The 14,498-nt window shown below is 49.9% G+C and overlaps 1 protein-coding gene across 1 annotated transcript in view; it reads right to left on the bottom strand.

Moving 5' to 3' along the window:
- Window positions 1-11,624, bottom strand: part of LOC131265947 (uncharacterized) — a 43,894-nt gene extending 32,270 nt beyond the window's left edge. Inside the window, exon 1 of the mRNA XM_058268263.1 lies at window positions 11,490-11,624. The gene's annotated coding sequence lies outside the window, so the exon portion shown is untranslated. The remainder of the gene's footprint in view (window positions 1-11,489) is intronic.
- Window positions 11,625-14,498: the final 2,874 nt, after the last annotated feature.

Below are 14,498 nucleotides of genomic sequence, written 5' to 3'. Positions count from 1 at the left end.
GCAGATATGGCCGGAGGTGGTTTGTTACCCCCGGGATGACACACAAAGTATTTTCTCACCCACACCCCACCCTCGGGAAGGGGTCGCCCGCTCGCATTGCGCGCAGTCGTCGTGTGCTGGCTGTGGAAAATTACCCCCACCGCCATCATCCCTTTTCGGAGGGGTACAAAATGGTTGCAGTAGAGGAGGGGCACCGCAGGGTAAGGGTGAACAGGACGGTGGTTTGCCGCTGCGGGGTGAAATGGAAGTGAGCAAATAAAACCGTGAACCGACAAACGATCGATTCTACTCGCGAAATCGACGCGAACTCGCCGGGAGGGCGAGAAGGAGACGAACAAATTTAGCAGCAGTAGGAACAAAAAAACCGAAACCCCGTACTCCACCCGAGGGTTTATGCAAATTCCAAACGGTGGGAGATGGTTTTTTAAAACGAGAAAATCTCAAAGAGCTTCCAAAATGGACGCAACGTGTTGAGATGAGATGAGATGACAACCAGATACAATTTGGTCCCCTGATTTTTGGATCTAAATAAACGTCACAAAACGTCAAAGGGTCGTGTCAAAAAGGTGTGAAAAATTTATATTTTAGACAAACAACAACTAAGTGGATAGAAAAGAATTGCATGACCTATGACGACACAATTATCGTACAAATCATACACTAGGAAGGTTCAGAATAAATTTAATTATTTCAATCCCCACCAACCGGCAGCCACAACACCTCGGGGAAAAATTGTTCCATAAAATAGGCCGGTAAAATTGATTTATGGGATAACCCCCTCAGTGTATACGAAAATTGTGTGCGTGTATGTGAATCTGCCGGAATAATGAGAAAAAGCACAAAGTAGGCGCACAGATGGTTGATCAGATTACGTCCCGGACCCCGGGACAGCACGCATTCGTTAATGGCATTGCAACCAAATCCACGCTTGCTGATGACATAAAAGCCGTGTGCCGTGTGTGAGTGTTGTTTTCCTTTTTTTTTCTCACTTATCCACCACCGTTCCCGTGGACGCAGGGAAGAATGCAAATATGCAACCGAACCCAGACCCCGAAGTTTTCGAGGATGATGATTTTCACGCGATTTTTGGTAGGATGGGAAAATGGAAGCACCCCGAATGCTGCGGTGAATGTTCGGAGTTTTTCAGTTCGCTTTCGATCCGTTGAACCACTCGCAACGACAGATGATGCTAGCGTTCCTCCGTGGAACTGAGGATCCAGCAGTCGAGCTCAGCTGGCAAAGGGGAGTGGAGATGATGCAAATCAGGCATTTCCACCGGTGGAAGAAAGAAAAACCCATGTCACCGTTTCCACCCGTGCTTTAGATGCTATGCACTTGTCTGTGGGCAATCTATCGAGCTCGGGTCGAGTGGGCGATGACGAAATGTCATAGCAATACTTGTTCATACTGTCACCGTGCGACAGATGGATAAGGATGCGAATCCATTACGAAATGAATTAAACACAAAACAATACACACAGACGCACACACAAAACATAAACATTACTCATACCAAACGGAACTGTTTATGCCATCATCAAGAGCCAACGTCCTCAAACATCTGCTAGGGTGGGATGACGGGGAGGAAAAGAAATTATCCTGTAAATCAACACTCATATCAGGCAATCTATAATCGGCTCTTATCAGCTGATTAAATGGTTGATAATCTGATTTGCGACTTATACACTAATCTTCACCGATCATGGTGTCTAATCAGGGATTAAAATAAAACCATAACCCTCTCACCGAAACCAGCGTCTGATTGTTTTATCGATTTTTTGTTGTTCGACTCCCGGAACATCTTCTGTCTCATATGCTGTCGCGTTTAAGGTACGGTATTTTTCACATTTGTTTGATTAACAAGTCAACATGGGAATATTTTAAAACACTTTCTTCACTCCTATCACCATGAGAAAGTGTGCATATTCCCTTATTTCGTTCGTGTCACTCATACACACAGGTGTACAGATACTCTTCCTGCTTCTATCCATCCTCTTGACTCCTGCCGCCTTGTCCACAAACAATCGTGTTCCAATATTGATTGCACCTTCCTCCTTATGCTGCGTCTCCCGGGGACCACGCGGCAAACGGGATTGCAGGACGTGACATGGAAGGTGAACTGGTGCGTGATGGGTGAGCAACGCCAACGAAAGCCAAGAGGTGAGCAGCAGCAGGGTGGAGCTGAACCAACTCTAAAGGGAGGAGGAGGTCACATCAAGCTGGCGGTGGTTTGGGGGGTGGCTAGAAAAACGGCGCTGGGGTCGTGTTGAGCAATTACGGGCAAGCAGCCGCAAAGGTAGAGCACCGAACCCCTCCCAACCCACCCGCCACCTCCCTGGCGTATCTCTTCGTGTCCAACTGAGTTTTGTGTTTGCTTGGGCAAGCGGGGGGTGAACGAAAGGGCGCGGCCGGGGTGTCGGACATAAAGTGGTGCGACCGAAATGGCACGCCGAAGAGCGGCGTTAGGGCCGGGAATGGAGTGAACACGAACGAGAGCGAATGGATGTCCACCGAAAAAAGAAAACAAACGGGAAACAACCGCGTCCACCGGTGGAGAGTCCGCGGCGTTCGTGCACACGTACGCGCAAAAGAAAAGCAATTGATGGTGGTTGTGAAGAAAAAAACATTAAAAGAAAAAAACACAGATCCGCAAATGGACCACCTCACCACCCCCCGTCGTCACTACTGGAGTCGTGGTGTGCCTTTCTTTTTCTGCATTCCACATCGCGTCCCCCCCGCAATGCGAGCGAAAAACAAACAGTACAACAAAAAACCACACACACACACATACACCCTGCCAGAGAAGTAGCTCTCCCAGCATCCGGGGCGTGTGTGTCATTTTAGAAGGTAAAATACCAAAACGAGGATTGGATGCCGCCCCGAAAACGATTGGACTATGGAGTCAAATGATGGGATACGCGGTTTTAAGGAAAAACGGTTGTGGGGGAAAAGGCTGGTTAAAATGTCCCGCGGGCTGCTGGTCCTACCGGTAACGAATGGAACGCGTCGAACGGTGATGGAAGTATGGAATTTTGACAGGTGAGAAGTCCGTCGTACAGAGTGGACAACGAGCGAGAACGTCAAGTATTGATTACAATTGCAATAAATAGCGGGATAAATGACGGTGCAACTATGACCGAAGTCCAGTAGAGAAAAGGGCACTTGGGCGCAGTCCAAGACTGGAAACCTTTTTTTCCGATATAGAAACTGTACCTTATGAAATGCCCTGTCTATAAAATGGTATCACAGAAATAGAGAAAAAGCGTACAGAATCAATAATTCTATTAGTGACTTTTAGAAAGATAGATTTATTTGAGTGCGAAACTACTGAAAATATGTCATACAAGAAAATATAATCATTCTCCAAACAACTAGTTTCAAATCATCTAACATTCAATCAATATGAATCGGTTTTTCGGTTCTCTTAGCATTTTGTACCTAGCAAATGAAGAACATTTTGTCTACCCCTATGTCGCCATAAACACACATCCACACACGAACATCAATTCGGTCAAAACTCAACTGCCATCGCTGGGCACAACCGAAGGCCGAAACGATGAGATGTGACCTCAACGAAAGGACTATTTCAACCACTGTTTCACTTGCACACTTTTGCCATACAGGGTTCGTCGGTATGGTAGGGACAAAATAAGGGACTATGGTCGAACGATATGTGAAAGGGATAAAAGGACATCCTCAAAGAAGTTTACATCATTTAAAATGTACCAATTGCTAATCGTTAGACGTTGTTCGCTCGAACACACATCGATTGCTCCGAGTTTGAAACAAATAAAATTGAAGTGAATGTGCAAATAAGTGCAGCACGTGACCCACTGTGCACCGAACGGGTAGCGTTTCTGCGCTAAATGGCGGTAGGCATGGTGATGGAAATGAAAAGAAGGTGAGATGAAAGCAACGGACAGCAGGTAGGGAAGGGTCCGTGTAGCAGAAGTGAAGCATCATCATCAACGGCAGCAGCAGCAGCAGCAGCAAAATATATGGACAGCGGTGTACCGTGGAACCGTCGTCGTCGTCGTGGTCGTAGTAGTCGCTGGCGTCGTTGTCGTCATCGCGCGGATATATCTGACTGTACGATCGATTTGCTGCTGCCCGCTTTTGCTGCTGCTGCTGCTGACTCCATCGCATCGCATCACATCGCGTCGTTGTCGTCGTCGTCGTTGTCGTTGTCGTGGTCGGTTTTCGTTAGCACGCATTCTTCCAACGCGCTGCTCCCATCTCGCGCGTTCCCTTTTGCTGCTGGGATTGACCCCTTCGCATGCTTTGGGGGCCGCGTCGTTCACGTATTACCTCTCACCGGCCACCATCCCCTCTCCCATCCGATTGCTACTCCCTCGCGGCGCGGGGTGAGATTAACGATGGACGCGCTTCAGTCGTTCGCTCGCGTTGTTCGCTCGCAATCCCCCAACCCACAGTCTTCCCTCCCGCACTAGCCTAAACACACACACACACACGCATACACACGTGACGAGATGCGTGGCATTCGAGATCTACCAAAGCCTGAAGAACCAGCAACTAACCCATGCCCAGACCTCTGGATGGAAGCTGACGGGGATTTTTGGAGGCGCCTGCGAGAGAACATTTATCCCCTACATCGCGAGCATGAATATGGTCATATTTGTTTGTGTGTGTGCATATGTGTGTGACAGTACACGCGGTCTTCCCGTTCGCGGGTCAGAAGGCGATGCTGATTCGGAGCGAATCAGAAAATCCTTTCCACCAACCGTGTTCCGACCGCTCTGAATACCAGAAACCAGTCCTTCCATTTAACACAAAACTTTGCCTTTGCTTCAGCGCCTCGGGATGGCTGCTGCAACGACGAAACGGCATATAATAATAATAATAATCATATTGGAAAATTGAAATGTCTGACGGAGGGCATGCGGAGAAAATTGTGCCTCATCCTGCTTTCCCAGCATAAACCACTTGAGCTTCCAACGAGAAATCGATGGTACTTCGATTGAAAATAAGCAGCATGGAGTGCAAAACAGAAAGAGCCCCTCACTGGATGTTTGTTTAATTTTCCACAAAATGGAAGGTGATACTAGAAGAAAACTTGTCACAGAAATATTGGAAATTAAAATATGCCACTTGAACGAGAAGACATTAAACAGAAGAGTACCTTTAAATTACAAGTTGATGCTGAAAAGAGTAGTGTCCAGTAAGTCTGGCCCATTTCTATGACTAACGCACTATTTTTAAGCAGTTCATGTACAAATCTATTTTTTTATTTTAGGTAAAGTTTGTCAAACACATTATAACTTCAGGAAAAAAAAGTTCTGCCTTATTTTCTACATAAAAACCTCAGGTCATACTTTTCTCCTGGAAGATCATGTTGGTTGCTTGGATGGATACTCGTCGTTCTACGGAGAACACTTTTTGTCAATGGTTCCTTGCAATGCTGAGTGATTCACAGCATGCGCTGCAGGACACACAGGCAGCAAGCATAAAGGAAAGCCCCGCAATAAAAATTATTTGATCCTTTCCACTATCCCAACGCCCGAAAAGTACGACGGGCAGCAAACGATAAACTTGGCTACAGCAAAACCATTTTCTCTATAGGTTTTCCCTTTCTCTCTCAAAAGCGGGAAGGAGATAGTTTTGAACCCTTTCGCATGGAGAAGTAGCGGCACCGGGTTTAGTTGTAGGGAAAAGTGGCAAACGTACACAAAAAAGGCACGAACGCCCAACGATAATTGCGCTGCACAAACCACCACCATGAGAGAGCTTCGGCAGAGCAGCTCGTGCGGTAGCTGGGACATGGGCAAGGAGAGGCGGGGCCAGGGTTGGCCGCACTATCTCTCCGCCTTGAACGGGGCGAATTTTCGCTCGCTAGTTTTTTGTGTCCCCCCGGTTATTTTCCAAACTCCCAGATCCAGAAACCCTGCGTGTGCACGGCCACCGATCCAACCCGATGGCAGAGGGCAACAAGCCCGGCGGAAAACGAAAATTTGAAGAAGAAAAAAAAGGATAAATTGGTTTTCTGATGCAGCTCGAGCAAGAGGGACAAACAATACTCCAACGGCAAACACCCACCCGGCCAGTCGGTCGGTTTTTGGCGAAGTGGAAAGGCATCGCAAATGGATTGGGAGTAGGAAAAAAAGGCACCCGCAAGGATATATAACGAGCAGAACGAGCGAGCGTAGTGCTGCTTCCAAGCGAGCCGCCATCCATCCTCTCCTGGATCGTTCTTTGAACATGCTGGCAGAAAGATGCAACTCACAAATAAAAGTCACCTGAACAGCAACAAGAACAAAATGAAACAACATTTTATATTTATAAAAAAAAGCCTACTAAATGTGCTCCGGGTTTCGCCGCACAAACGAATCATCAATCAAAAATGTTTGGTGTTCCGATGGAATATTTTCGGAATATGCGCCGTCGACGGGAGACCGTGGTTCACCCTCGAAATTCCTCGCAACCGCTGCAACGGAGCAGGACAAAACAAAACTGGAAACACAGTAGAATAACGATAAACGGGACATGGAAAAATGGGCGAAAACTATCGCCACGAGAAATCATTTGCAGATTTTCAGATTAAATATCAACTCGGCGTTATGGCGGAAGGAAGGCAATGAAACTAAACGGAACTATTGTTCGGGAAAGGGTGCCCTCAGGGAAAATCAGTCATTTCTCGGATGGATGGTAAAAAATTTCAAAACTTTTCATTGCCTGGAAAAGCGAAACTTTTTTCTTGCCACCAACACGACCAGGAGGTAAAGTAAATAGAATGCGATCCATTTATGGATAGTCGTGTACCTCAGGCACGAAGTCTAGCCCTCGGGGTGGCCAGTTAATTATGTGTCCGAAAATAGTATCTCACCCGCGCACGTCGACTACTGTTCGACAAATTGTATTCGCGTGCAGGAGTTCCATCTATCGCGCAGTGGGCGACGCATTTGCCAGAGAAAGCAAACTTTACACTCGCTCCAAATCAACTACCGACGATGCACCCGGGACGGGATGTCATCTGCGGATGGGGATGATGAAATGGTAACAACCGTCCCGATGGCCATAAAGTGTGCAAGTGTGACTGAAAACTGAAGCCTGAAGATGATGATTATTCCCGGAATGAAAGGTGCGCGGGACAGGGGGAGGCAATGGAGGGAAAGGTGGGAAAAAGGCGACCATGCGACGAAGTGTGCAAAAGTGGACAGCGGGTGGGCAAGCGGGGAGAAAAGAGTGTCGAGAGATATTATTGAAGCACGGGGAAACGATAGCCCCACGGGGGTGACACGGTGGAGCCTGAGTTTCGCGAGGTCAATAAGGGAAACGCAGGGCGGCAGTTTTCCTTCCCCGCACAGCTGCCGGTTTTCCTCTGACCGTCTATGTGCGTTTGTGTGTGTGTGTGTGTGTGTGTGTAGTTGTGTATGTATTTCTCCGAACCGTTGGGCGGAATGTACGAACGCGGAACGTACAGCAGCTCATCGTCATCGTAGTTGGCGTCGTCGGTCGCAGTCGTTTCCTGGTTAGGCGGTGATAGTTTTTTTTTTATTTATTCCTCCATTCGTTCCTTCACTTACCCGGGCGGTAAAAGTAATGCACGTCGTCCATCGCGGTGCTGCTTCTGTCGTTCATCGCAGCAATCGAGGCGGAAGCTGTGAGGCCAGCGGCCGGGGGAAACCCGAGAGACGACATCGTGTCGTACCGCAGAGAGTAAGTTCGCGCGCGCACACGCAGGTAAGACGAAACGGGCAGGTGGCGGATCGAGAAATATTCTGCCCTGCCCCCCCATCTTCCGTTGACACCGTCGTGTCCTTCCTACCGCGATTCCGGTGGATCCATTTCCTTTCCGTCCCAACGTTGCCCATCCGTCACAGGTGAGCACTCGGATAGCAGCATTCGAACGGTTCGATTCGAAGCGAGTCCGTCGAACGTCGGTCGATCGAAGGTTGAATGATGCTGGGCAGTGGCGGCGCGGAAGGTGCAAAAAGGTACAGGTAAGCGCAAAGCAGTCGAGCAGAGGCGAGGCAGTAGAGTAGGCATCGATGAACCACCGATTGCCAGAAGCGCGAGAGCGAAAGGGGACTGAGAAAGAACGAAGGTTTTTCTGCGAGTCGGAACGGGATGATTGAACCGGACAGCAGCAGGGCGCCGCGGGTGTGCGTGTGTGTGTGTGGAAGATGAAAAAATCCAAAATGTCAGATCTCCTTGCCCGGGGTTCACGCAGACACCACACCCCCGCCACCGACGAACGAAAACCCGCAGCTGCTTCCACACACCGGGGCGCATCGGATCCATCCAGCAGCCGGAGCAATAATGAGAAGACATCTTTTCTCAAACGTTCGCACTTGCCTCTGCCTGGATATCGACAAACGGGGCTGCGGCGTTATCCCATCCTTTGGGAGACTTTTCTCCGTGTGTCATTTAAAAGTGGAAAAAGGAGCAACGAGATTCTCCGAACGCACAAAATGGTGTTGAGCCACCCGCGTTCTTCACGAGTGTCACGTTTCCGATAGCGGACCAGCATCGTTTTGGCATGTCAAATGGAAAATATCCATCGGGACGAGCGACGCATCACTTGTTAATGGCTAATCGATGAATTTTAAAATCGAGATCTTGCAATCTTGAATTTAAAAATCACGGGAACAAAGAACGGTTCAGAAGCGATATTTAAAAGAAAAAATCTCCAAACGATAAACAAACAGCTGCAGGCTTGTTTACACCGTCGGCCTACAATAATAGGATCCTATTGCTATCTTGCACGCGATCCCACATCAACAGACATAATTCTGCGTGATAAGGAAAGCGGCTTCGACAATCTCCTCGGAATGCGACCGTCAATGAATGAATGTTAGCAAAACAAACCAGCTTCGATGTTGGGTTTAAATCGAATGAAACCCCAGAACAAACGATATAGCAGCACTAACAAACCGAAACCAGGAGACATTGACACACGATGGGACTCTTCCATGGCACAAAGTGACGTGAAAAATTAATCGTGATTGAACCGTTTTGCCATGGCCCAAAAAACTCCTCGGCTGAAGCTCAAGGGACACAACATTCGCTTCATTTCCCTTTTCCCTGACAATTTTCCACACAAACACCAACACACTGCCCGCACGATGCCTATGGTTGTGTGTTGTACTGAGGAGGAAGGAAGCGAAAACAACGAAAAAAATACATGCCAAGTATAAAATCACCCCGAAACGATTACGGATAAATGTAAGCGGTCCCTTTTACCCATCGAAAAAAGGGAAGGCCGGGACGGAAGTCAAACGGAAAGGCAGAACACGTAGCAAGGGAGGTCGAAGAGAAGGGGAGGAAGGGGGGGGGGGGAGTGACACGGTGCAACTTTTGTCTTTTCTTGCGCTCGGACTCTTGGCGTTGTTGATCCCTTCCACACACAACACCAGCAGCGCCGCCATTGTCTTTAGTTCTCTCGCCTAGAGTTGGCACGAGCGAATAACGATGAAGAAGGTGGTGTGTGGTCGCGGGGGGTCTGGCCTGCGTTACCGTTTTCGCCCGTCTTGCGCCCCTTGGCACTGCTTCTTGGCTTCTCTGATGCCGCCGCCGCCGCCACCGCCTGCTTTGCTCGAGAGATGCGAAATGAAAACCAATTTTTATTTGCCCCCTTCGTCTTCGTCTCCTCCCCAGCCGAACCCACGTCGCGCGACGACCTCTTCCGCACCGGTGTGTGATGTGGTGGGCTTTTTGCCGCTGCTGCTGCCGTATTATGTACGGCAATCTCACAATCCACGCGCGCACACACACACAGAGGGCCGTTCATTTACACGCGTGTCCACGGGCCACGCGCAGCACCCTTCGTATTCCCCTTTCGCGTTTCGAGAGTTCACGTCTTTCCGTGCCGTTGTTGCTGTGTTTGCTGCTCCACCCCGAATGGAATGGCACCGTAGAAAGGCGCGGAGGCAAGAGGGACCGGTGGTTGGCGGTTGGCAGCGCACATCATCAGTAACAAACATTTTGCGGCCCCTTTCTGGCGTACGCCCAGTGGGCACGTTCGCAACCCGTCTCGCTCGATAGCTGGATCATCAACGGATCCATCGCCGCGCGCGGCGGTGTCGGTCCATCGTCGTCGTCGTCGTCGACGACGTTCGGCTGGTGGACTTCTTGCCGTGCGAGCATGAGAAGACCAACTTTTCTTCGGTCCAACAACGGGGGCGCAGGGAAGCAGCGAGGAGCGAAAAAGGGCGTACGAAGAGGTGAGACAAAGAACGGCAGTGTGGGAAACCGGGAAACCGTACGTGCAGCATATACATACGGGGGTACCTTCTTCTTCCGCCAAAAAGGCTAAAGCACCGGCGCGGCGTTCGTTGCGGCCTTTCAAACACCGCACCCTCTTCTCCTGCTTGCCATTCGCATGCAGGACACACATATACACACGTACCCTGGGCTCAACACGCACCACACACCGCGGGACGACCCGGACCAAGGGCAGCAAAGCGGCGCAGCGAGCACCAAGCACCGAACAAAATCGAACCGAGCGTCGCTGAGCAGAGCGTCACCATCAAATCGAACCCAAAACGGAACGGAACACACGGCTGGGCGGGACGGGCGGCAGGTTCGCCGAGTGGAAGCAGCCGAAAGGGACAGGGGAGAAAAAATATATATATCGAACGACAGTAATGGCGGCGGCAACAGCAGCAGCAGCAGCAGCAGCAGGACCAGCAACAGCAAAAGCGACCCAGGCAGGCATCGTCTTCGACTGGTGACGATGATACGTCGATGGAACGGAACGGAACGGACCAGCACCTCACAAAACGCGAAGAGTGCGCGCGTCTTACACACCAAAAATCGGCGATTCAGTTAGCGTAGGTTGGAGACACACAAGGCAGGTTGAGATAATTAACGAAAAACTTTCAATCGTATGTTTACACTGTGTGCTGGTCCCCCTCCACCACGCGCGCTGGACCGAGCCACCATTGTTGTCCACCCGTATGTGCTCGCAAGCTACTCTGCACTCGTTCGGCACAAACTTTCACGAAATTCGCACTTTTATTTGCCTCCTTCTACTAGAAGCGCATTGCAACCGATCGCCAAACCAGCGCGCGTCACGTAGCAACCATTAATGCCACCAACGACCATCGAAGGTGTGTGCGTTGTGTGCGTTCGCTTTTGGGGGTTTGCGACGCCGTGCTGCCTCCTGTGTTCATCTGCTTCACCAACAACACAACAACAATACCAACACTCGCTCTTGGCAGATGCAGTTTGCAAATGACGAAAAATTAATTTACAACAGCCTTTGCTGCCCGTCTTCTTCCCGTCTTGCTTGCGGCTTTCGCTGTCCATTGAAGACAGCGCGGCGAAGCATCTCACTGCGTGAGGAAACAAAGATTTCGTCTCACTAAATGCACCGTCGCGTCAGCGTTGCTCACTGACGCTTCCTTTTCTTTTCACTGTGCATCCACCAGCATACAAATAGCACACGCACGAAACGAAGCGAAATGGTAAACAAATCCTACACCAAACTAAAAGGAAAACAGCGGCGCATGCTGCACGAACTCACGCACCTTTTCACTATACGTTTATGTGTGTGTGTGTCACGGTAATGTGAAATAGAAGAACCGGCGGATGAGTAAAGCGCGTTTTTATACCCCCAGAGAAGTACGGCGAACTGGACGGGATATGCGTCTGAACGCGATCAACACTCATCACTCACTAAAACAGCCGTACCGGATTGACCAAGCGCCGCCGCGACGACGACGACGACGACGACGGTGGAACACACAAAACAACAATTTTCGGACGATTTTTACTGCTTTCCCTGTCACCCGACCGGTGTTGCCGTATTACCTGCTGCTGCTGGCAAAAGGGCGAGCTCGCGGTGTTGCATCGCGCACGCTCTCCATTTCTGCTCTCGGTCGCTATCGAGATCGAAATCCTCTCGGAACTTATATTGTGTATGTAGGACTACCGGGACCCGTGACGCACGAGAGCAAATACGCGGTCGCTGTTGTTCCAACGGAGGCTTTGATCCAAAGCGGGCCGGTACGGGTTTTCTTTTGTGCGGTGTGTGCGCGAGAAATATCGCATGGTACGTACCTTTTGTGTGATGTACATCATCCTCTCTCACGCGCTTTTTCGGACGCGACCGAGAGAGCGAGCGTTCGGATTGTCGTTCGCAAGGCAAGAAACGCGCATTCCTTTTCCTCAAAGAGTGCTGTTTTTGTTACCATTTCTTGGCCCGTTTGTGGATTCCATGAAATAATCGGCGAAAAACCATGCGTGTGCCAATTCTTCTGACCGCCATACTTGTGCCGAGGGTTACAAGAGCGCCGGATGTCATCTACGACATCAATCGGCTTGTGTTGAGAATGAATGAAATATTCCCCGCTAAGCTTGATGACATACGCGATGCGAAAACCCAAGCAGTCCAATATCTAAACCGTGACAATGAAAAAGCATCGGCTTGCTACGACGAATCGATTTATTTCCCCACCGCGTGGGTGTGTGTGTGTGTGTGGGGGTGCCACTGGAAGCACTGTTTACTTTGCAATCGAAATCCTACCCTCTATCAATGCTGCACCGAACGCGTTTTTATTTGTCGGATGACACATCGTCTTGAAAAGTATTGGGCCGATTCATGGGAAACAATTAGCTGCTTCTTTTGGGGCGATTTTCTTTATTCTTTTTCCCCCGGCCGTGCGCTCCGACGCGAGTCAAGAGCAGAAAGAGAGTAATCAACATACTTATTCCTGTAGGTAGGTCTATACATACTTTACACCCGCTTGATTACGTTCCATCCCTCTCTTTCTCTGTAACCGGCTAGCATCTGGTTCGCTGGTTTGCCATCTGCACGACAAAGGGAGAGAACGAGAGAGGAGGATCGATTGCCGTAACGTTAGGTCACTATCTCGAACTTCATCGGGCGACGGCGACGGCGACGACGACGCACTCGCCATGCAACCGTGCCTTCCTTCAACCAACATGACACGACCCCGATCATCCCTTACTCCTCGCTGCTCTCTGCCTTCCTGCCCATGCAACCGCCATCCTGGTGTGCAGATGTTGTGTGTGGTTTATTTTCTTTTTGTCTCACTACCCCTCGTCGCATTGCTGCTGCTGGCCACACTGCTAACGCACACAGACACACACACACACACACACTCACTCACAACGATGTCGCTTTTTTCATGTTCCTGTTTTGGCATTATAAATTCCACTTCGGAACCCTCCGGGGCACAGCACAGCCTTTTTCCACCCTGCGTGCGCGAAAAAAGAGGCAAAATTATATAAAAAATCATTCTCTCCTACCTTACCCGGTGTGTGCGAGCGCTAACCCGGGGTGGCTCAAGAGATCGTCTATTTTTCTCCCCACAGCTTTTCCACCGCCGCCACCACTCCGTTCGTTTATGCTCGCGCATCCACCAGCTCCCAACCCACCAACCGGGGCGGCGTGGCCCAGCTTCACATTCACATCCGTCCGTCCCATTTCCATCCCGAAAGAAGCGACACATACAATTCCCTCATCAGCCTCGCTCGACCGTTCGTTCCCGCGTGCTTCCCTGCCCTCGCCTTTCGTTCCGTTTCACACCAAGCTTTTCCATTCGATCGCTCCGCATTCTCCTTTACCGTCACCGCCGCCGCCTTGCCTTCCTCATCCGCGCTGGCGAGAACGCGCGATGCGGTTCTTTTTCTTCTCCGTCCGCACTTTTCGCCTGGGTTTTGTTTCTTTTGGCCGCCGTCTCCCCCCCAGCCCCCAAATGCCTGCCCCATTATTTTACCTTTTTTCTCCGTCCCGGTTCGCCCGCCCGTTCAGTTTCGTTGTCCATTCTCGATTTATAGCCCGAGACACACCACCAGAAGACGCTGGTGCGCCGGTGTTCGCCCCGGTTTTTTCTAATTTTTTTTTTGCTTTTTGCGCGCAGCACGGCCGGTAAATGAACAACCACACACCACCGGCAGCAACGCGCAGAAAGAAAGGAAGGAAAAAAAAGGTTTCCAACGACCGGGGCGAGTAGGAAAAGTTCGTCAATCGCTCCAGCGCCCGCGGATCACAGCACAGATCGGAGGGTGGATATGTTGGGGTTTTTTTCTCGTGATTGTGAACTGATTGGTGCTCCCCTTGCTTGGCCCCTTGGGTTGCCACTGGATGCAGTACACCTGTCCCTATCTGGCTCAGTCTCGTACACCCTGCCGACAAACCGCTGGTGGACTGAGGGACAAGAAATCGACAATCCGATCGAAACAGTCACCTGAGTGATTTTGTTTTTAGTATTTTTGTCTCAAGGAGATCCAGTTGAACCTTTCATCCTTGGCCTCAAGACGAAACGCCAACTCATACTCAAAAGACTCGATAATCCGCGCTTATCAAATTAACTAACGGCAAAACCAATCGATTTAGCATAGATTCTAATTCAATCTTTCATTGCGATCTTTGTCGATCTTTTATGCCTAGCTAAGCGGTCTCCATGGTTACAAGTGATTCATAACTCCAAGGCCTCCTGCGGTACGAGAATATCGTAAAACAAATGGATCCCACAATACATTGCCCGATTGCTTTGTTTCTAGAATGGCGT

The sequence above is a fragment of the Anopheles coustani genome, chromosome 2 (assembly GCF_943734705.1).
Source record: "Anopheles coustani chromosome 2, idAnoCousDA_361_x.2, whole genome shotgun sequence".
NCBI classification, from domain to species: domain Eukaryota; kingdom Metazoa; phylum Arthropoda; class Insecta; order Diptera; family Culicidae; genus Anopheles; species Anopheles coustani.
Note: the sequence above shows the minus strand (reverse complement) of the source record. Positions and strands in the feature narration are given on the sequence as shown.